The sequence below is a fragment of the Salmo trutta genome, chromosome 4 (genome assembly GCF_901001165.1).
Source record: "Salmo trutta chromosome 4, fSalTru1.1, whole genome shotgun sequence".
NCBI lineage: Eukaryota > Metazoa > Chordata > Actinopteri > Salmoniformes > Salmonidae > Salmo > Salmo trutta.
This window is the reverse complement of record NC_042960.1, coordinates 26,621,818-26,645,864: the sequence shown is the minus strand read 5'-3', so window position 1 is coordinate 26,645,864 and position 24,047 is coordinate 26,621,818. Positions and strand designations below refer to the sequence as shown.

The 24,047-nt window shown below is 42.5% G+C and overlaps 1 protein-coding gene across 3 annotated transcripts in view; it reads right to left on the bottom strand.

Annotated features, from left to right (window-relative positions):
* The window catches only part of LOC115192171 (WW domain-containing transcription regulator protein 1), an 83,512-nt gene that overhangs the window by 18,959 nt on the left and 40,506 nt on the right, over nt 1-24,047 (bottom strand). The gene's annotated exons all lie outside the window — the stretch shown is intronic.

Genomic DNA, 24,047 nt, shown 5'->3' with positions numbered 1-24,047 from the left:
ACAAGACTAGCAAGAGGCTGCAAGTTTCTGTTGGAATGCCATGATAGAGAGTACAACAGCCTTTAAATCAGTTTCTACAGACCTGCCCTAATACAAGTGTAATACACTACATGATCAAAAGTATGTGGACACCTGCTCATCGAACATATGGAGTTGGTCTCCCCTTTGCTGCTATAACAGCCTCCACTCTTCTGGGAATGCTTTCCACCAGATGTTGGAACATTGGCAGCAAGTTCCCGCATCATTCAGCCACAAGAGCATTAGTGAAGTCGGGCACTGATGTTTGGCGATTAGGCCTGGCTCGCAGTCGGCGTTCCAATTCATCCCAAAGGTGTTTGATGGGGTTGAGGTCAGGTCTCTGTGCAGACCAGTCAAGTTCTTCCACACCGATCTCGACAAACCATTTCTGTATGGACCTCGCTTTGTGTATGGGGACATTGTCATGCTGAAACAGGTAAGGGCCTTCCTCAAACTGTTGCCACAAAGTTGGAAGCACAGAATTGTCTAGAAAGTCGTCGTATGCTGTAGCGTGCAGATACTTTTGTATATATATAGTGTACTGTACGTTGATAAGAACATGTTTCTGGTGTAATGTTTTTTGTATCATTGCTAGGCTTTTGTCTTAAAAAGGAGAACAACAGTTTTCAGCTGTGCTAACAATTGCAAAAGTGCTTTCTAATGATCAATTAGCCTTTTAAAATGATAAACTTAGATTAGCTAACACAACGTGCCATTGGAACACAGGAGTGATGGTGGCTGGTAATGGGCCTCCGTACGCCTATTTAAATATTCCATTAAAAATCTGCCATTTCCAGCTACAATAATCATTTACAACATTAACAATGTCTACACTGTATTTGTGATCAATTGATGTTATTTTCATGGACACATTTTTTTGCTTTTCTTTCAAAAACAAGGACATTTCTAAGTGACCAAACTTTTGAACGGTAGTATGCATGCATGCATGCATGCATGCATGTATGTTCAACAGATTCATATCTGTATTCCCAGTCATTTCATATCCATAGATTAGAGCCTAATGAATTTATTTCAATTGACTGATTTCCTTATATGAACTGTAACTCAGTAAAGTCTTTGAAATTGTTGCATGTTGCCTTTATATTTTTGTTCAGTTGCGAATGACAATAGTTCCTCTCTCAATTTAAAAGATCTTGCCAACACTCCTCTTCGATAACCACCAAGCCTCGGTGTGAAATAACATTTTCATGCTCTTATCCCATATCGCCATATGGTTTTGAGAACAGGCGTGCACGATGTAGTTTACAATCGAAGTTACCTGCTGCATAACTCGGAGTTCCGCGCTCAGCTCTTTTGCCACCAGTTGCCGTCAATGTATTCATTATAGCTCAGTGGGTGTATTACACAATGTGTCCATATGGCAGAGGTAGACACATTCATAACAAGAGTGCAGTTGCCTGCCTGCCAATCCGTGAGAGATTGAGCCCCACGTGTGCAAAAGCCAAACATTCGATCCCATGGAATCGGTTTTTTGTCAATATAGTCACGCAGCACACTGAACATACCCTGTGCAGTTTCATGCTTGGGAATTGTGAAACAGAACAATATGTCCTCGTGAAGAACATCCGACATGTAGCGAGCAAGAGTCAATGCATGGGCATCTCAGCCCTCACAGCTAACGTTCATTTGGAGAACATAAGGTGGAGTTTTTGAGTTTCCTCTTGATTGCTAAATATAGCATCAATTCATAGTTTCACGGTGTTATCTGACAAAAGGTATTGATGTGAGTTTCTGTGCCTCAGCCTCCCCACACATTGGTTTTACCAGCCGCAATTGATAGGGTGAAAACAAAGTCTCTGCAATCGTGTGTGGTTTCATAGCGTAGCGGGCTTAGCCAGTCACCGTGGAATGATTGAAGTGCAAAAGTCAAGTGAAGCTTTTCCCATGATCTAAGGGTGCGCTCTGGTTGAATTTTTACTTTTTCGATTTGAATAATTTAAATTGAGATGAAGGTTAACCACATTCCAATGATTTGAGAGACAAAGACGATATTATAATATACATTTGTATGTTTTTTTAAGCAGGATTTTGGAAATTCTCCTGCAACCCCATTTTCATATCAGGTGACGCCTAGCTTGGAAACCACTGCTCTACACAACATTGCTTGTTTTGTCACAAACTGAAATTAAGCTAGCTATTAGAATGTTACCAACCAGGAAATGGCTGAGCGATTTCTGCATATTGCACCTTGAAGACATTCATTACCTGTAGCTAGTTACATTGTCACTCACGAGAGATCAGCCAGGCTGGAACGAGAAAGTACACGCAGGCACACCAATATGCACACACAGGAAATTGTTGCTTGAGTTCCACAAAATGGATGATAACGTTGCGGATAAAGTTCGGAATGACAATTTAATGTGTACAGCATCTAAAAGACCTGCATCACAATACTGAGACCGTTGGGTGTTTTTGGAGCCTTTGTTCATGTTTTTGGACACCCTGGAAGTCCAGAATGACGCTCAGGATGTCAATCGCTGCAGAGGTAAGTTTGTCAAAACCCAGTGAAAATGTAAAAAATCTATCTATACCATTCTATAACATGCCATTTACATAAAAAATACAGATTAAGTTCCTAAATTGTGAAATTCTCCTTCAAAATGTTCAAAACCAACCAGTTCCCTTAAAGGGCAATAAAGTTATATCTATGTATCCATCTATTATACTCATCTCAGTGCGAGGGAAGTCAAACTAGTTTGTTTAAAATACAAGGACCAGGAAGGAGTCTTAACGGCACTGTCGCATCACTGCATGGGACAAGAGTCTTCATAGTCTTGTTCATTCCACATTTATATACACCCATAAATGCCGCACAAATTAACTTTTGCGTGACGTGAAAAAGAACGGGAGTGTACTTACAGTACCAGTCAAACATTTGGACACAAGGGTTTTTATATCTACATTGTAGATTAATAGTGAAGACATCAAAATTATGAAATAACACATATGGAACATTGTAGTAACCAAAAAAAGTGTTAAACAAATACACATGTATTTTATATTTGAGATTCTTCAAATGGCCACCCTTTGCCTTAATAACAGATTTGCACACTCTTGGCATTCTCACAACGAGCTTTATGAGGTAGTTACCTGGAATGCATTTAAATTAACAGGTGTGCCTTGTTAAAAGCTCATTTGTGGAATTTCTTACCTTCTTAATGCATTTGAGCAAATTAGTTGTATTGTGACAAGGTAGGGGGATATACAGAAGATATTTGGTAAAAAGACCAAGTACATATTATGGCAAGAACAGCTCAAATAAACAAAGAAATGACAGTCCATCATTACTTTATGACATGGAGGTCAATCAATTTGGGAACATTTTAAGAACTTTAAAAGTTTAAGTGCAGTCGTAAAACCCATCAAGCGCTATGATGAAACTGGCTCTCATTAGGACCGCCACAGGAAAATAAAGACCCAGAGTTACCTCTGCTGCAGAGGATTGCAGCCCAAATAACTGCTACAGTTCAAGTAACAGACATCTCAACATCAACTGCTCAGAGACTGTGAATCAGGCCTTCATGGTCGAAATGCTGCAAAGAAAACACTACTAAAAGGACACCAATAAGAAGAAGAGATTTCTTGGGCTAAGAAAGACAAGCAATAGACATTAGACAGGTGGAAATCTGTCCTTTGGTCTGAGGAGTCCAAATTTTAGATTTTTGGTTCCAACCGCTGTGTCTTCGTGAGACGCAGAGTAGGTGAACGGATGATCTCCGCATGTGTGGTTCCCACCGTGAAGCATGGAGGAGGTGTGATGGTGCTTTGCTGGTGACACTGATTTATTTAGAATTCAAGGCACACTTAACCAGCATGGCTACCACAGCATTCTTCAGCGATACGCTATCCCATCTGGTTTGTGCTTAGTGAGACTATCATTTGTTTTTCAACAGGGCAATGACCCAACACACCTCCAGGCTGTGTAAGGGCTATTTGACCAAGGAGAGTGATGGAGTGCTGCATCAGATGACCTGGCCTCCACAATCACCCAACCTCAAGAGAGATAGTTTGAGATGAGTTAGACCGCAGAGTGAAGGAAAAGCAGCCAACAAGTGCTCAGCATATGTGGGAACTTTTGGAAAAGCATTCCAGGTGAAGCTGGTTGAAAGAATGCCAAGAGTGTGCAAAGCTGTAATCAAGGGTAGCTACTCCCAAATATATTTTGATTAATTTAACACTTGTTGATTACTACATGATTCCATCTGTTATTTCATAGTTTTGATGTCTTCACTATTATTCTACAATGTAGAAAATAGTACAAATAAAGAAAAACCCTAGAATGAGTAGGTGTGTCCAAACTCTTGGCAGGTACTATAGATACATACAAATCACGAGAATAACACTAAAAAGCTAGGTTTAATAAACTGTTTACAATGGACACTAAATATTCAGTCAGAGTGGTGCGGTGTGAGGGCATAAAGGGCTTCCCACAACAAGTTGTGACTCACAGAGGCACACTGGGAAGGTAAAAGCCACTTCCTGTTACTCTAACCCAGTCAGGAAGAATCCACTGTGGGGTTAGTCACCAGAAGCAACAGGGCCCCAAAAAAACAACACCGAGCTGAGATGTAGATTACCGGACATTGCGCTGTGATTTACTGCAACAGTGAGAAACGTTTTGTTGAGTCAGTGTAACTATGTTTACTCTGAAAAAACAGTGGTCAAAAGTCTTTGCTAATGTAGAGAATACCAACAGACTTGCTTCCAAAAAGTGAAAGTGTATTTCAATATCAAACTTCTCTGCAGCCACTCCAGATGCTCCATCATAACACAGAGACAAAGGCTAAACACCAAACATGGTAGTAGGCCCTAATCTGGGTCAGGCTCTAAATTATTATTGTGGCCTGCAGCTCTAAGTAACCACAAGTCTCCAGTAAGACAACCAGCTGCGGTGCTGTGTGTGGGTGTGTGAGACATCAGAGGAAAGGCTGATTAACGTTTTTAAGACGCGGGGCGGCAGAGCGTCGCTCTTCAGGGCAGATTTATGAAAGGTCTGTGGAAAAGTTGGATGAAGTTGCTTCTAGACACTGATCAAAGGTCAGTTTGTGTTTCCCCTAAATAGTTAAGGGTAGAACTTGGAGAGGGTAAGCTTATCCTAGATCTGTGCCTGGGGTGGTGGGGGTTGCCTGGTGGACGTCAGATCACCGCAGGGCCTTCGGCTGTGTGGAGGTGATAGGATTGACCCCTGAATTAAGGCCCACGCCCAAGCCTTTTAACTAGGTCTCACTCTGGAGGAGTTATCTTCATCTACTCATTGGTTTCCACGTGGGTGATTGAAAGCTCTACAAGGAGAAATTAATTAAAGAAAACAAACTAGGTTTTTATCTGTGAATGAACTGTCAGAGTAGAGAACACACAATTTTGTGTGACTCAAAATGGGTCAAAATTCTACAAAGATCAAGCAAAAAAAAAAGGACCATATGCATTTCAGGTAAAATAAGAAGCCAATGTTTATCTCCCAGGACAAAATAACTAGCAACATCAAGCTAGCTAAATGTCCATGAATGTTATGTGTTTCGACCTGTCCCCAAATTAATATAGTCGGTTCACAGTTGGTTTTGGTATTTTAACCTGCGTGTCATGAATGCGTCTGGGTGGGGATAGACAAAGTCAACAAGCGCACAATGGCGCACTCGCAGTACCGGTTTCGTTAAAAGTAGTGAAACATTAGTTATCCTTTATGGGATAAAACTATACTAAAAATTCTATATTCAGGTCACCAAATAATTGATTAAAACACACTGTTTTGCAATGAAGGTCTACAGTAACCTCAACTGCACTCTGTAGGGTAGCACTATGGTGTAGCCGGAGGACAGCTAGTTTCCGTCCTCCTCTGCGTACCTTTCCATCAATACAAAAGCCTGGAGGCTCGTGGTACTCACCCCCTTCAATAGACTTAAACAGTAATTATTAGAACATCCGGAGGACCTCCCCAACCCATCAGAGCTCTTAGGGGATAGACATTGTCCACCCAATCAAAGGATCAGAGAATTAATCTTGTACTGAAAGCATAAGCTACTTCTAGCTAGCACTAGAGTGCATAAAATGTGGTGAGTAGTTGATTCAAAGAGAGAGAGAGAAAGACAATAGTATAACAAATTCATTCAAAAATGAAGGAGAAGCGAGCGAGAAAGAGCTATCTAGATTTCATAATTTTTTTCACTTTCTCTTACAAATGCAGCTAGCTAGTTTAGCCTACTCAAACACCCAGCTCAAACAGAAAGGGATGCTATGTTATCTAGCTGGTTATGGCTATCCAACATTGGATCAGTTCCAAGTCAAGGAAAACTTTTGGTTTTATTAATTTATTAAACCGGGGCACAACTGTGTAACTGCTCAACTGCTTGCTGACTGTACTGCATGTTTGTAGCGGGTTTACTACAATCATGTTAGTTCTAGTAGCTATGTTGACTATGATGTTAGCTAATATGTAGGCTGTGTGTATCTGTTAGCGGTTATGATATGAAGGTTTGGCTTGCAAAGGTTTTTTCACCTGGTCACAGACAGCTGATGTGTTGTGAACTGAAGTCCACAAGTGAATGGAAAAGGTGAAAGTAGGAGAGCTCAATCAAAGGAATCATGCTGTTTGTATGTGGCTGCTATGAAAGTTAACTGTGTTTGTGTGTGATCAGGATTGTAATTCATTCTGACGATTCTGTTGAAAAACATTTCTTAAAAAGGAAGCAAACAGAACGAAAGGAGATGGACAAATTCAGTTATGTTTAATAGAAACTCTCGTTTGCAACTGTTGGACCAATGATTACACCCTACATCAGCTAGATGCAGGCAAGACAGTGCAAGGCGGTATTGAATGTGTCAATGTGTGTAAACCTTCATTTAAAGGCTAGGATGTAGCCATCTCATGATGGGTATAGGGAACATTTGAATATGAAATCAAATATGAATGACAGTCATCCAATATGCTCTAATAGAAATAAGGCCACGCTCATTAAAAAAATGATTGTCCTCCCTCATCAAACGGCACCAACCACCACTGCTCCTCACCTCTGAACAGCAGTGGATCAGCTCTCTTTTCCCTTTTCTTTCAAAGCAGAAAGCAGGTGATCCTGTCCTCTTGCCATGTTGAACCTGAAGATCCAGCGTTAAAGCCATCACCAGGATGGCACAGTGTCAGAATCAGGAAAACACATGAACAGGGGCTTGCATAAGCCTGCAGGGGGCTGAGGTGTTGGGTAGGCCTGGGGGGCTTCGTGTGGCGGTGTTTAGGAAAGAGAAGCACATTGTTTACAGAGGAAATGGGAACAATGGCTGGAGTAATGGTAAGGGATGGCCTTGCAGGCTGAAACAACAGTCCCCATCTGTTGCACGCCACCAGACACAAACTATCCCACTGCACTGTCTCTAGCACACCTCATAACTCACAGGACTTCAGCATAAACAGGCTCTCTCCGTCCTCTTCCCCCCTAGCCTCCCTGTTTACGCCAGCACTCCACAGACCAACAGGGCCTTGTGTCTACATAACCTACTGAGGGGCTGGATCTACACATAACAGCAACACACTATGGTACTCATCTTTCCCATTCATTTGAGATTGGTGCCTGCAATGCATTTAAATCTCTGCCTGCATAACAATGTATAAGAATGTGAGGAAAGCCAGAGTGGTTAAGGGCTAAACCACAGCAGAAAAATGGCGGAGCTCACTATTTACTTTGGGAAAAGTGGGGTGGGGGGGATACTAGCTCCTCTGAGTATTGCTGTTGCTGAGTGTTGTCCTTTTGTGTTTCATATTTACGGTATGGGAGGGAGGAGGGAATGAGGGGCTTGAGAGGTGCTGGGTAGTCCCGTCCGGCTGCCCCTCACATGCTGGAGAGCCAGCAGTGTCTCTATAAATACACTGCCTATGAGGCTGGCAAGCAGGCAGCTGCGGCTCACACACACACACACACACACACACACACACACACTTATTGTGCATTCATGGTACACACACATTAAGCCATACAAGGCCAGTGATCCAAGTTATGTAAGTGATTAAGTGGTTAATGTGATGGCTCTATGATTGCCACCATGTAGTGTTATGGGAGGTGGGAGAACATATTGTAGGTGGTCTAACTGCTACATGGCTCAACATCAGACACAGTTCAGACACTTAACAACGCAACCTGAACTCAGGGAATTTGTCCGACTTGGAGCCATGGAGACGTCAAGACACACCAGACGTTGTTTGGTTCCCTCCACGACATTGCCAGACAAGCACTGTAACTACGGTGATACACACTGCACAATATGGAGAGGCTTTAGATGTACACAGTTAGGCAAACTATCCTCCATACTGGTGCCAAATGTCTAATCAATCAGCACAATACCATTCTGATTCACATTCTCACTAGAATGTAACCAGACTTAGAACTTTTGCTGTCAACATGTAACCTGAAACCCCAAAACATAGTTTACCATTGTTTCCCTGTGTAGGCGTTATCTAGGTCTCGTCTGGTGTTATGTTATGTGTACATGTTAATCCATCCTTTGCCTCTTACATGGACATGAACAAGCCCACTGGTTCATCAGGTTAAGCCTAAAAGCTGGCTTTTCTCTTAGTATACAACCAGAACCTGCCTGTCTAATAGAGAGCCTACAGGCCTTCTCCATATCACATTCAACTTTCATTAAGCTAAAACACTAAAGTTTCTCCATGGCTGCATGAAGACAATAGCAGACTGAGTGCAGGGGGCTATGATAGGAGACCACTATGGGGCCGTGTTGAAGACCATGATAATGCAATGTAAGGTAAAATGGTGGGGAAATGGTTACAGTAGAAGTATATGTAAATATGGAGATCGGGTGGCAGCCTACATTATAGGCCTATAGCGGAATTCTAAGGGCTGTTTTGTGTGAAACCACACTGGATTTTGTCTGATTGGGTTTATCAGCGTACAACATCACAGAGGCACAGATTGTGCTGCTTTCTGAGCTCCAGTGATAATAGAAATACTGAGACGAACATACAATGGTACAATAACTGCCCTGCCATAGAGACTGCACTACATCCTACACACTCTCTATTATACAAGAACAGACACGGGATGACGGTTTAACAAAAAAATCAGATTTGGAGTTTAGGAAGGCGAAGGGTAGCAATAAACACACACGTTATGGTAAAATAATGTCCTATATGTAATTGAAGGTCGTCTGAATCACTGAACCACACCAGAAAGTGACCAGGCCTTGTTGGAATGAACAGCATTCCCATTCCCTCCCTGTAACCTTAATCAGAGGCCGGCATAAAGGAGCGGATTGCTTTCCCATTCAGCCCAGGCTCCAGAGCTCTGGTTACAAGGAGAATCCCCCATGTCAACCACACAATGGAAATCCAACACTGACTGTAGAGGACTGGGTCTCTATGGGAATAGGAGTCTCGCTGTCTGTCTATCTATGGCTAAACACTGTATTTCAGGGGCTGAAGACTTGCCCAAACTAATAGGAAACCATAGAATTCTAACAAGAATAGTATTAGCTATACATCTACGGCAGTGTTTCCCAAACTCGGTCCTGTGGACCTTAAGGTGTGCATGTTTGGGTTTTTGCCCAAGCACTATAGCAGACAAAAATTATAAAAGTTTGATGAGTTGATTATTTGAGTCAGCTGTGTAGTGCTAGGCCAAAAATCAAAATGTGTATCCTTGGGGTCCCCTAGCCTAAAGATTCAGATCTTACAGCTGCTTTAATTCTCTAAGGTCTGAACGGCAGGCTGCCATGATCAGGACACCGCGGAGCCGCTGCGAGATATGGCTTGGAAAACTCAAAAAATACCTCAATCCAGGGATGGGAGAGGGCACTGTACTCTTAATTATCCCATTATCCAAAATGATACATTGAGAAGATTGAAATACTAAGTTAATTAAACTGCCGTTTTTTTATTAAACTGCCGGTTTTTTGTCAGCGTGCTAGGCTAGCTAATGCTAAATCAACCCATTGGATTCGACAACACTTCCAGCAGCAACTCACCCCAATGCAAGACGTTGCATTTTCATGGAATCCAAAGGGCTGCTATAGCATTAGATAGCCTAGCATGCTGTCAAAAACTGCATTTTAAATTTGAAACCAGCAGTATTCCAATCTTCTCGATTCACCATTCTGGGATAATTAGGAGTACAGGAGACACATTCCATCCCTGGATTTTCCCAGCCATATACCGCGTCGGACTCTGGTTGTCCACATTGTGGAATAGTACCGTTTCGACTAGAGAGAAGAAATTAACGAAAGTCGCATTCTGGCTAGCAGTCCCCAGAACCAAGTTTGGGAAAAGCTGATCTCTGGGTTTCTAAAGGGAAAACATCCTCAGATAGATAGCCTTAATGGCCTTCCATCAATTGGAGGGTTTCTTGAATTCCAACAACCCAAAAATGACAATGTCAGAAGGGCTCGGATTCAGAGTTCTCTGGGTTTGTTGTGGAATGTTACACTGGACAGCAGCTGGAAATCGTATCAAATTAAATTAGAACAAAGAGGAGAGGAGAGGAGTGGCAAGGGAGGAAGTGGAATGTGACTTGCTAATAATAGGCCTTCCCATTAGCCAGGCCTGCCTGCCTGCCAGCAGGGAAGAATAGCGCTAGCTGGCTTGACACAGGAAGAGACCAGACTGCCATTTTCCCTGAGACATGTTAGGGCTAACAGCGACTAGCCCCGACTGACCACAGTCAGAGATGCACAGTTGGTTAGCACGAAAACCTCTATGAAGCACTAGAGAACGACCAATATGGATTTTTTTAGGGCTGATGCCAAAACCGATTTTTGGGGGTCAAGGTCGATATTTTACGCTGATATTCAATATCATTACATTTGAAAATTTGGATGACAACATTTCCCAGAGACAGCCATGTCATTAATGCATCAATATGAAAATCAAATAATACATCTGACTTTGTTTGTACCAATCTAACTACATAACGGTAATAATCTTATTTGAATGTCTTGACAAACTGGGTAAATTAAGATGGCATAGGCCTACTCTAAACACAGACGAAGGCATTTTCAATAGGAGTGTGTGCATGCATTGAGTTATTGGGTTTTCCTGGCTGATCAGTGGAGTCTATGGTGCAACAGATGAAACAATCTGTCCATTTGCATAGAAGCGTCACATTATGATGTTCTTCCAAACAGGCGTGACATGCTGGAGTGATGCTTCAATGCAAATGTTGTTGATCATAGGCTCTGCTGATAGTTTGAAAATATAAAATAACATATATTCAATGCAAATGGGTCCAACGTAACGTCATGACTTGTGATCACCGATGCTTATGAAACTAGTATATTTTGTAATTTTCCATGATCGGGATATTTTTTTCTCCTCCAGCTGTCACTATGCATCTCTAAACAACTCAGCTGCCAGGACGAAATTCGAAATAACTCAATTGGCTAGTTCAGCTATCTGTCTTTACATATACTAAATAATATACACTACCATTCAAAAGTTTGGGGTGACTTAGAAATGTCCTTGTTTTTGAAAGAAAAGCACTTTTTTTGTCCATTAAAAAAATATCAAATTGATCAGAAATACAGTGTAGACCTTGTTAATATTGTTGGAATATCGACATAGGCGTACAGAGGCCCATTATCAGCAGCTGCTGATTTTCTCACCTAGACATTCCTCGGCATTGTGCAGCGCTCGTAGCTCAGGTGGTGAGTGGCGGCTGGCATAGTAGTAGCTTAACTATGTACAGGGACTGTGGGCAAAGCCGATAGCCAAGAATACAAAAAGGCTAATATCGGCCCGATATATCGAACAATTACTGTCGTTCTCTAGTTAGCACCAAACGTGATGAAAGAATGGTAGTTTAGGGTTACTTGGAGTAGTTCTCTTATTGGAGCTTTGGTGCCAACATGGCACCCGTTAGAATTCCACATCTCAAACAAAGTTTGCCAATGTTTGAAACAACAAATTAATGGGAGGAAAAGCATTATGTTGGGCAGCAACGGTCATTTGTGTATCAAGGCCAATATTATGGTGATATTAGTTGGAAATTATATCCATAAATATCAATTGGTCGAGTGGAAAGTTTAACCAGTTCCCCCTCATCTGTGGCAAAGCACTATGGGTGGCTCCTCTTGTTACTGCTGGGGACAACTGGTGGTTTGGGATAGGTGAGAGGGGAAAGAGGGGTTGAGTGTGGAGGGGTAGGGGGCGAGTGGGCGCTATATAATGTCAGCTGTTGATGGGCCGTCTAACTATAGACCTGTAGCTGGCTAGGCTTGGTGGTGCATGGGCGCAAGACACACTCTCTCTCACACAAACACACCCCATGGAGGACGAGGGACCAGATCTACCTTAACCTGAAAATGACCGGATTTAACTGTCCACCTACACACCCCTACCCTGTATAAACACTCATATCATAACAACCTAAGAGAGCACAGTTGTGACTTCAAGGCTGTTGAGTCAAGGCTCTAAAACACAGACAGGCAGACAGACGGAGAGAGATCAAGAGCGAGAGAGGGCCTTTGCTGGATGACAGATGGATGTCCTCAGAGAAGGCCAATTCGGTCTTTCAAACATAATAATATGAATTACAGTGGTTTGTTTTCCACTAGGGCAGAGGACATCCAGACATGAAAAGTTTTTCTGGTGCTACGGTCTCCCTGGTCAAAATCCCTGGTCAATAAAGCTCAGCTAAAATGATTCTAGTGATTTCAAAGATATGTTGATAACTGCACTGTGATTTAAAATGTATATGTTAATGACTCAATTTCGTTTAAAAAGATACGACGTCACATGGCAGATTTTTGTTTATGAAAATGTCTGTCGCTTCCAATGTCCAAAATCAACGCATCCCAAACCACTACATCAACCCTTCCGCTCACTCTCGCCTTGACCAACCACAACAAAGATCAGAGCAGCATGGGTTTCTATGTTCCCTGGCTGTGGTTTATGTGATCCTGATTTATCCTGTACTGAACAGCAGGAGACAAACAACATTCAGACTGGTCTGGGACAGGCTTCATTAGGCCTTAATGTGCCAGGCCTGGCCCACACCCCAGTATGTTAAACCAGTAACCAGAACCCACACTGGAGTCCAACAACACAGACTGAGATGGAGGGCAGCGATTCTGGATGTTAGAGTCTCTCTCTCGCTCTCCTACGCCTGTAGCTCGCTCGCACGCACACACACGCTTCCTCAAAGAACTCCATTAGAGGAGAGAACTCATGCATATCAAGAACACTGCACTCGGAAGAAGGCCTACCCTGTACAATTACCTCTGTATGTGTTTAGAGTGAACGTTTTAAACGTTAACACGTTTAAACAAAATGTAGTCATTAACATTCATTTTAAAATCACAATGCAGTTATCAAAACTACCATTAATGATCATCATCATAAAAGGGAGGAAAAAATTAAACAAATAGGCCTACCTAGTTAGTAAGAGGGGATTTACATCTTTCAAATGATTTGCCACAGATATGAAGCGCTCTGCACCTCATTGTCATTAACAGTTGAAGAAAAAAAAAAGTGCTGATTACAGAAATTATTGCAGTTGATATGCAACCATTGTCAATGGTCTACTTTAGTTGAGGTAATTTGCCAAATGAAAGACAAAGCGCCATTTGAGCCGTGACTCGCGCTACTGAAACATGTGCATCTTTCATCAATATCACTGTTCACCTTTTACTCCCGTTTCAACAGGTGTTATTTCTTTATAATGGGAGTTGAGACAAACTTAACAGCGTTAGAAAGCAAAAATGATTCCCTTATTAAACAGTATATACCCGCATTTGACGTGTTTTCTTCAGCCCCGTTTTTTTTATTTGTGAGTTTATACTAGGTGGGTAGGCTTTTATTAAACGTAAAACAAAGTAGTCCCCTAAACTAGGGCCCTATGATTTCCGCGATGCGGAAAACACGGACGGAATCGCAGAATTTGGTAATAAAAATGGAATCAACTGTAAAACGTGGAATATTGCAGAATTTTGCAATTTGTCTGAAATTGATTTTTTTTTAATCATCAACAGTAGGCCTAATTTTAATCATCAACAGTAGGCCCAATTATTGTATTGTAAAACTACAGACGAGTAGGCCTAGAGAAATAATTCCATTTTTAATTGGGGTGTTTTGAGAGGGGGCGGGGGTCGTTCGTGGGACCATTACTTCACCTCACAACTTGGCTGTCACTTTGAGAAACATGTCGAAGAGTTGTCAAAAAATAATATATTTTTTTAAATAGACCCTAACCCCTAAATTCAGAGCAGAGCAATATCCAAAGCACTTACGAGTCAGGCGATAAGCTGTTTTGCAAATTCTGTCAACATACTATTGATTGGACCTGTAAAAATATGTGTGATGACCACTTAAAGTCTAAAGCCCATGTGTAGAACAAGGAAAAGCACCGTGTTAGCCAGAGCATGCCTCTTCAAACAACCATTACTCATGCAAGCATATCAGCAGATTCAAGACGAGAATTTATTCAGGACTTTGTGGTTGTGTACGCCGAGTCTGACATCCCCTTAGAAAAGCTAAGAAAGCTACGGCCGTTTCTAGTGAAGCATTGCAAACAGGGCGCGTTGCCCAAAAATGAAAGCAGCCTTCAAACTCACCTGCCCCATGTGTTCAACCAACATATGACTGTCATTCTACAGAAGAAGTTTGCAGTGGTTGTTGACAAGACAACAGATACAAGGGATTTGCAGCGTTCTAAACATCATCATTGGTGAGTTAAGAGCCTATTAATATACCATGGCAATAGCCTACATTTACATTCTGCAATGTGAATTGTCCGCATGCAAATTGTGATATTCCAAACGACGAGCTATCGTGGTGAAATATTTGCATAATGTCAGCAGTTGTCTGCCTCTCCATCTAGCTAACTATCGCTGTGTCTATATTGTTTACACTTGAAATTTAAATAACACTTATTTTGTCACAATATTATTTTAGGTTAAAACATCATTTAAGTTTTTCCTCATCTTTCATTGCAGGTGTTGAAAACCAGTACTTTCAGGTGGATGTCATTTTCATGAACAGATGCAACTACTCAACGTTTTCCCAAGCTATACTAGCCTCCCTCCACAGCAACAATCTGAACCTGAATGATGCCTGGGCAGTGGTCACAGATAATGCCTCCTACTGCCTGAAGGCATTCAAGGAGGTTCTGAAAGGAGTGATGCCCAACATTGTCCATGTGACCTGTCTCTGCCATGTCATCAATCTGGTGGGTGAGACCTGGCAACACTACAAATACCTCTCTGAAGTTGCAACACTTGTGAAATGGATGAGATCGGTCTTCTTCAAGAAGCCTGCCAGAAAGAGAAGATGGGTGAGCTTCCTTATTATGAAGGAGTTTGTGCAGGCCAAGGCTCCTCCTGAAGCAGTGAGCTCCAGATGGAATAGCTAGTTTGAGGCAGTGAAGTACCATGCAGAGCATGTTCATCTGTACAGAGAGTTTTGGTTGGCAGAAAAGTCATCATCCCAGGCAGTCACAAACATCCTCAGCCAGCTGGAAACAGAGAAGGTGCAGGCCCTCACTGTTAAACTAACCTTCCTCCCGGAGGGCTGCTCCAAACTGATGACAGCTCTGTCAATCCTGGAAGGAACCCACCGTCCCACAACAGTGTCTGCATACAATGTCATGGAGGATCTGGGTTCTTACCTAGTGAATGGAATGGCAAAAACATGTGGGTATGGTGCCAAGACAGATGAGCTATTGGAGAAAGATTGGGATTGGAGAGAGGAGGGAGGTGCTTGACCATCTCCATGATGCATTCCACTTGGCCTTCAAAGTTGTCAAAGCACTGGGACACACATCCAGCCAGAGGTCTACAGGCTAGCTAGGGTGTTGGATCCTAGGCAGGCTCCAGCCATGGAAAAGCAGATTGAATGCAACGTTTAGTTTTTTTTACATAAGTATAACTCTAGGTTTTGCCCATTGCTTGCTGCATTGTTGCCTAGATTCTTGCATTACTTTTTTTCCATTTATAATGAAACACTTAGTAGAACTCTGTATTGAAACACTTGCCTTGATAAAAAAATAGCGTAATGTTGTGTGGTATCATTACAAAATTTACTGTTACATCTTATTAAAAATTGTAGACGTTTTATTCGTTCACATTATTACACTTTTTTGATGATAAAATTTGCGTAAATCGTAAAACACAGAATTCAGAAAATGTATGTAAAAAATGTAACAGATTTCATAGGGCCCTACTAAACTAATGAATACGCCATTTCACTTAATCAAAACAATGTTTTGTTGCATATTTCAGTCTGGATGGTTTAGTAGGGTAGGCCTATTTGCAGATCACAAATAAAAACCTAAAAGATGCAGGTCGTGGTTGGAACACATACTGTATTTCCCTACTTTTTCAACTAGTCCATTTTGAATTTGTGATAAAGTGGTCATGATTTGGCAAGGAATATAGCTTGTCTACAGTTTTTTGTATAACCTATCAGTTAGATACATTTTAATAGGCAATAATTTATGTAGGCCTAATGGGACCTTGGTTGTGTAGAACGTGTGTGTAGAGGGAGCTGTCAGATTCTAAATTTAGTGAGAGACACATAGGGAAAAGAGAATGTTGGGAAAATAACTTATCACTTGGCTAGGTTTCTTTGTTGTGAGTCGCTAATGCACATAAGATATGGAAGGAACACTAGAGTCAACGTGAATTAACAGTTGCCTTTGGGACAACATTTCACCTGCCCATTTAGGCAGGCACAAAGCAGATTCCAGTTGCCTAAAGCCTGTTGCACGCTTTCCAGTTGAAACAGTTCCTGCATATATTATGAAGACATTTTGTGACGTTTTTGTTCGTTTTAGAGTTTGGCAGGTTTTTTTCCCCCAGCTGTTTGAACCCAAAAAATGATTGAGGCAAGTCGAAGTTTGGTAGCCGAAATCTACGGCTGTCGTCAGTGATTGGTCAATAGTACTACTAACACCTTCCTAATATGTCTCAAGGCTTACAGATCCTTCTTTAACCCGTCTCCTCCCCTTCATCTACACTGACTGAAGTGGATTTAACAAGTGACATGAGTAAGGGATCATACCTTTCACCTGGATACACCTGGTCAGAAGCTCGCAACTGAACAGTACCCTGTCTATACTCGGTTTGTTGTTTTTATGAAATAGTTTTTAAAAATCATAGCTAAAGTTTGTATTGCTACGGATTCTGCAATGTGGTCAGCCTTTACAGCTGGGACCGCAACTTTGTGTCCCGGATTCCTGTTAAGTAGCAGTTAGCTGCTAGCCCACTGGTGTTTTTACACACGGCTGGGCACAAATGCATCAGGTGTGAGATGTTTTAGAGACTGACAGACAGGGTCTGGTAGTGCTCCAATTCTCCTTGTCAGAATAAGCAACAGAGGACATAGAAAGCATATCAACTCCTGTAGAAATGGCACAATGGTTATTGCGAGTAACCTAATTTCTGTTCCTTTAACTCCGCCTCATCTCGTGCCATTCTGATAGATTGGAGACGGTCAGAAAACATTGTTGTAATGTTAATAATTTGGTTGTTATTCCATTGGTTATCTTGAGGCAGATGCTCCAGGGGCAGAATGGCCCACACGCATTGAATATGGCGATTGTAAATATTAGTGCAATCACTAGTCAAACCGTTCTCGTGAATTACATCATTACTGAGCGCAAAGTTGATTGAATGTTTCTCACTGAAACATGGCTGTCAACAGATTGAGTATGAAAAGCTGTAGAGTGGTACTACAATCAGAAAAAGGGCATTTTTACTAATGCTGTAAGTACATTTCGTTTGGCAACTTTTTGTATTTTTATTATCATGCTATACTGTTTAAACGTCAGCCACCAGTGCAGGCCATAACCCTGATTTACTGATTTATCTGAACTATTGTCGATTGTCCTTGAGAACTATGATTAAAATCCTTGCGTTGGGCGATTTTAATATTCATGTTGACAAAGAGAATGACTTCAAGGCCATTGAATTTATTAAATCTTTTGACTTTATCCAACATGTTACTGGGCCCACCCATTACCGCAGCCATACTCTGGACCTGGTTATCGCCAAGGGGCTTTCTACTGGGCCCACCCATAACCGCAGCCATACTCTGGACCTGGTTATCACCAAGGGGCTTTCTCTTGACATTTCCTCTATTGTTGATGTTGCTTTATCTGATCACCACTGAATATTTTTACTGCCTTGTTACCCATAGTACAGGATAATACCGAACGCAGTATTAAACGCTATCAAACCTCTGAAGTTACACTCAATCTGAAGTATGACTTTTTCCACATTTTGAAAAAAAAAATTATTTCACCTTTATTTAACCAGGTAGGCTAGTTGAGAACAAGTTCTCATTTGCAACTGCGACCTGGCCAAGATAAAACAAAGCAGTTCGACACAGAGTTACACATGGAATAAACAAACATACAATCAATTACATTACAGTCTTATTCTAAAAATGGACAAAATAATAAATAAATCCTCAAATCTACACACAATACCCCATAACGACAAAGAAAAATAACGTTTTTTTTTTGCACATTTATCAAAAAAGACAAATGGAAATATCACATTTACATAAGTATTTAGACCCTTTACTCAGTACTTTGTTGAAGCACCTTTGGCAGCGATTACAGCCTCGGGTCTTCTTGGGTATGATGCTACAAGCTTGCACACCTGTATTTGGGGAGTTTGTCCCATTCTTCTCTGAAAATCCTCAAGCTCTGTCAGGTTGGATGGGGAACGTAGCTGCACAGCTATTTTCAGGTCTCTCCAGAGATGTTCGATCAAGTTCAAGTCCGGGCTCTGGCTGGGCCACTCAAGGACATTGGGAGACTTGTCCCGAAGCAACTCCTGCATTGTCTTGGCTGTGTGCTTAGGGTCATTGTCCTGTTGGAAGGTGAACCTTCGCCCCAGTCTGAGGTCCAGAGCGCTCTGGAGCAGGTTGTCGTCAAGGATCTCTCTGTACTTTGCGCCGTTCATCTTTCCCTCGATTCGGGCTAGTTTCCCAGTCCCTGCCGCTGAAAAACATCACCACAGTATGATGCTGCCACCACCATGCTTCACCGTAGGGATGGAGCCCGATTTCCTCCAGATGTGACGTTTGGCATTCAGGCCAAAGAGTTCAATCTTGGTTTCATTAGACCAAAGAATGTTGTTTCTCATGGTCAGAGTCCTTTAGGTGCCTTTTGGCAAACTCCAAGTGGGTTGTATTGTGCCTTTTACTGAGGAGTGGCTTCCGTCTGGCCACCCTACCATAAAGGCCTGATTGGTTCGAGTGCTGCAGAGATGGTTGTCTTTCTGGAAAGTTCGCCCATCTCCACAGAGAACTCTGGAGCGGTGGCAGAGTGACCATCAGGTTCTTGGTAACCTCCCTGACCAAGACCTTTCTCCCCCTATTGCTCAGTTTGGATGGGCGGCCAGCTCAAGGAAGAGTGTTGGTGGTTGCAAACTTATTCCATTTAAGAATGGAGGCCACTCTGTTCTTGGGGACCTTCAATGCTGTAGACATTTTTTGGTACCCTTCCCCAGATCTGTGCCTCGACACAATCCTGTCTCGGAGCCCTACAGACAATTCTTTCGACCTCATGGCTTGGTTTTTGCTCTGACATGCACTGTCAACTGTGGGACCTTATATAGAGAGGTGTGAACCTTTCCAAATCATGTCCAATTAATTGAATTTACCACCGGTGGACTGCAATAAAGTTGTAGAAACATCTCAACGATGATCAATGGAAACAGGATGCACCTTAGCTCAATTTCGAGTATTTCATTTATTTACTTGTAATAAATTTGCAAACATTTCTTAACCTGTTTTCGGTTTGTCATTATGGGGTATGTGTGTGTAGATTGATGAGGAAAAACAAATGTAATAATTTTAGAAAAAGGCTGTAACAAAAGGTAGAAAAAGGGAAGGGGTCTGAATACTTTCCGAATGCACTGTACTCAATATACAGCACCAACTACATAAATATCTTTTAGGGTCAATTATCTGTTACCTGGACTTTTCCTGAAGCATGTAGCACAATAGTGGACAGTGATTTAACTCTCCCTGACAGCTGGGTGCATGTCCACGTCTAGGGTTTGGGGGTGAACGAGAGACAGAGATACAGTGAGAGACCCAGACAGACAGGGCGCAGGCTGGAAAAGCACTCTGCCTGCCATGGAAAACAGGAAAAGGAGAGAAAGAGAAAGGCGGCTAAACAGGGCTTGAGTAGGAGAGAGAGAGCGAGAGAGTGAAAGAAGAGGCTGTAGAGGGAGAGAGGGATGGCAGGCAGGGAGGGAGATGGCTGGCACAGTGGCCCACGCAGACTCTCCTCTGCCTGGATAAAGAGCCCAGTGTCTGGTGGATGACCCTGGACCAGAGAACAAGGACTGGGACCAGAAAGCCAGGAGTGACTTAATATAAAACCTTAAAGTGTAGTACTTTTTGGCCAAAATGGTCAGTATGAAGCTATATATACACTGTAACAGTTATGTAATCTAGTGAAGCAGCACCACGTTGTTGATAGGAAGTCTCCTCCAGTTCAGTAGCAGTCCAACATGGGCTGAAGCCGGAGGTCACACGGTCACGCCTTCTGTGCGTTGCCAACTCATTTAAGATGACCTCCTTACCGTGCTTCAAGCTATACATCACAGCAACACTGAAGTGTCAAAGAAACATTTCACCCCTCTCGCTGGCCCAATAATAGACTGGTGGTAGGACACACAAACCTCTTTCTCTGTCTGTCCAGTGAGGCCGAAAGAAGAAAAAAAAAAAGAAAAGAAAAAAAATCTGTGGACAGATATTAGCCTAATGCCCTACTGTACAAAGCAGCCATTGTTATTAATCCTAAAGCAGACATCGGAATGAACTCTGGCTCCATACAAGCCTCTCTATCCTCCACTCCCCACCCCCTCACTCCCTCTACAGGCACTTTTACAAGTTATATTTTGGCATGCAGAAGGAGGGGAGGGTGTATATATACATGTGTGTGTGTGTGTGTGTGTGTGTGTGTGTGTGTGTGTGTGTGGTTACACCCAACTCTATCACTTCTTTATATATTATCTTTATCTTGATAGCCCTCTGTGGAACAGACTGTCCTGTGCTTGGCCTGTCAGTGTTTACCGCACAAGGAACGAAAACAAAACTATTTTCTCTCCCATCATCCCTCTTGCATCTGCTTGCTACAACAGCCCCTTGACAACAGCCTGCTTTCGGATGGTTATGGAACTCATAATAATATCAGCAAAAAATATTGAATGGTTGCTGTCAAACCTGCACTCAGCCACCGCCAACACGTGACAGGGAGCGGTCAAACTTCACCACAGGAAGAACAAACTGGAGACCAACAGGGGGGGGGGGGCTGAATGGGAAAACATTCCTTCAACATTGTGGCAACGAACACTGTCTTGGCAGGAGAGATTGTTTAAGAATGTTAAATTCCTCAGCTGGGGATCGAGAGAGTTGTCTCCTCAAGCTGGTCTTGAGGAGAGGAGAACCGAGGAACAGAGAGGGGAAGTTGTAACTGCAGAAGTGCTGGTTAAGAAAGAGAAGAAGAAAGAACAGGGGATGAAAGAATGGCACTGCAATGGATAGCTGCCGTTTTACGGGCTTCTGACCCTAAAACGAACGTTTCTGCCATTGTTTCCCACGACCAAAAAGAGCTTCTAGACATCTCAACAGCTCACCTAGATTTGGATGAAGTTTTCTACTTCAACGAGTTGGTAGCGCAGGACATACTGCTCACCCCGGACCAGGCCCTAATCCTGAGACTTGGAATAGGAAGAGACAGCGTAAAAGAGGCCGACGTGCGGGCAACTCGATGAAATGACATTGGCAGGTAAATAAACCGCCTCTATCATCCGTTCTATTGGTTAACGTACAATCACTGGAGAACAAACTGGACGAGACTATTCTATCAATGGGACCTGAACAACTGTAATATCCTATGTTTCTTGGAGTAGTGGCTGAACAAGGACAATATACATCTCACTGGTTTTTATATTCATTGACAGGACCTCAGCCTCGGGTAAGCTCATGATGAAACCAAGATTGAACTCTTTGGCCTGAACGCCAAGCGTCACGTCTGGAGGAAACCTGGCACCATCCCTACGGTGGAGCATGGTGGTGGCAGCATCATGCTGTGGGGATGTTTCAGCGGCAGGGATTGGGAGACTAGTCAGGATCGAGGGAAAGATGAACGTAGCAAAGTACAGAGAGATCATTGATGAAAACCTGCTCCAGAGCGCTCAGGACCTCAGACTGGGGTGAAGGTTCACCTTCCAACAGGACAACAACCCTAAGCACACAGCCAAGATAACGCAGGAATGGCTGAATGTCCTTGAGTGACCCAGCCAGAGCCCGGACTTGAACATCTCTGGATAGACCAGAAAATAGCTGTGCAGCAACGCTCCCCATCCAACCTGACAGAGCTTGAGAGGATTGGCAGAGAAGAATGGGAGAAACTCCCCAAATACAGGTCTGCCAAGCTTGTAGCGTCATACCAAAGAAGACTCGAGGCTGTAGTTGCTGCCAAAGGTGCTTCAACAAGTACTGAGTAAAAGGGTCGGAATTCTTAAGTAAATGTGATCGTTTTTTAATTTTTTTAAAATAAATTAATAAAATAATCTGAAAACCTGTTTTTGCTTTGTCATTATGGGGTATTATGTATAGATTGATGAGTTTAAAATATATATATATATTTTAGAATAAAGGCTGTAACCTAACAAAATGTGGAAAAAGTCAAGGTGTCTGAATACTTTCCGAAGGCACTGAACACTGCTGCTATTGTTTATCTATACTGTTGCTTAGTTACTTTATTCCTAGTTATATGTACATATCTTCCTCAATTATCTCTTACCCCTGCACATCGACTCGGTACTGGTACCCCATGTATATAGCCAAGTTACCCATTGTGTATTTATTATTACTTTTCTATTTTTTCTTACATTATTCTTTCTCTGCATTGTTGGGAAGAGACAATAAGTAAGCATTTCACAGTTAGTCTACACCTGTTGTTAACAAAGCATGTGACAAATAAAATCTGTCTTGATGAAAAATAAGATTTAGTGGTAAAGGCGATGGGTGCAATCAGTGTGGTAAGGAGGAAGTGTGGGTGGAAGGCCTAACTTGCAGGCTGGCTGCTAAGTGGTCATACCTGTTCTTACTTCACACCCAGGCAGGTAGCAGTAGGCCTCCGTCATTATGGATACGAAGGACACTGATCGCATCAGAAGGCTACAGGTACTTCCAGCATTACATCATGAGGTCTTAAAGGTGCAGCAAAACAATTAATCAATGTCTATTGATTGACTTAATGCATTCATTCACAAACAATATTGATAAAGCAGCAGCACTGGACCGGAATAGAACATCTGTCTAGTACAGGTATTCCCAATCTGGGGTAAGCGAAATGAAAATGTGATTATATACACACATATACACACACATATACACACACACACACACACACACACACACACACCTCAAAAGAATAAAGGGAACACTTAAACAACACAATGTAACTCCAAGTCAATCACACTTCTGTGAAATCAAACTGTCCACTTAGGAAGCAACACTGATTGACAATAAATTTCACATGCTGTTGTGCAAATGGAATAGACAACAGGTGGAAATTATAACACCCCCAATAAAGGGATGGTTCTGCAGGTGGTGACCACAGACCACTTCTCAGTTCCTATGCTTCCTGGCTGATGTTTTGGTCACTTTTGAATGCTGGCAGTGCTTTCACTCTAGTGGTAGCATGAGACGGAGTCTACAACCCACACAAGTGGCTCAGGTAGTGCAGCTCATCCAGGATGGCACATCAATGCGAGCTGTGGCAAGAAGGTTTGCTGTGTCTGTCAGCGTAGTGTCCAGAGCATGGAGGCGCTACCAGGAGACAGGCCAGTATATCAGGAGACGTGGAGGAGGCCGTAGGAGGGCAACAACCCAGCAGCAAGACCGCTACCTCCGCCTTTGTGCAAGGAGGAGCAGGAGGAGCACTGCCAGAGCCCTGCAAAATGACCTCCAGCAGGCCACAAATATGCATGTTTCTGCTCAAACGGTCAGAAACAGACTCCATGAGGGTGGTATGAGGGTCCGA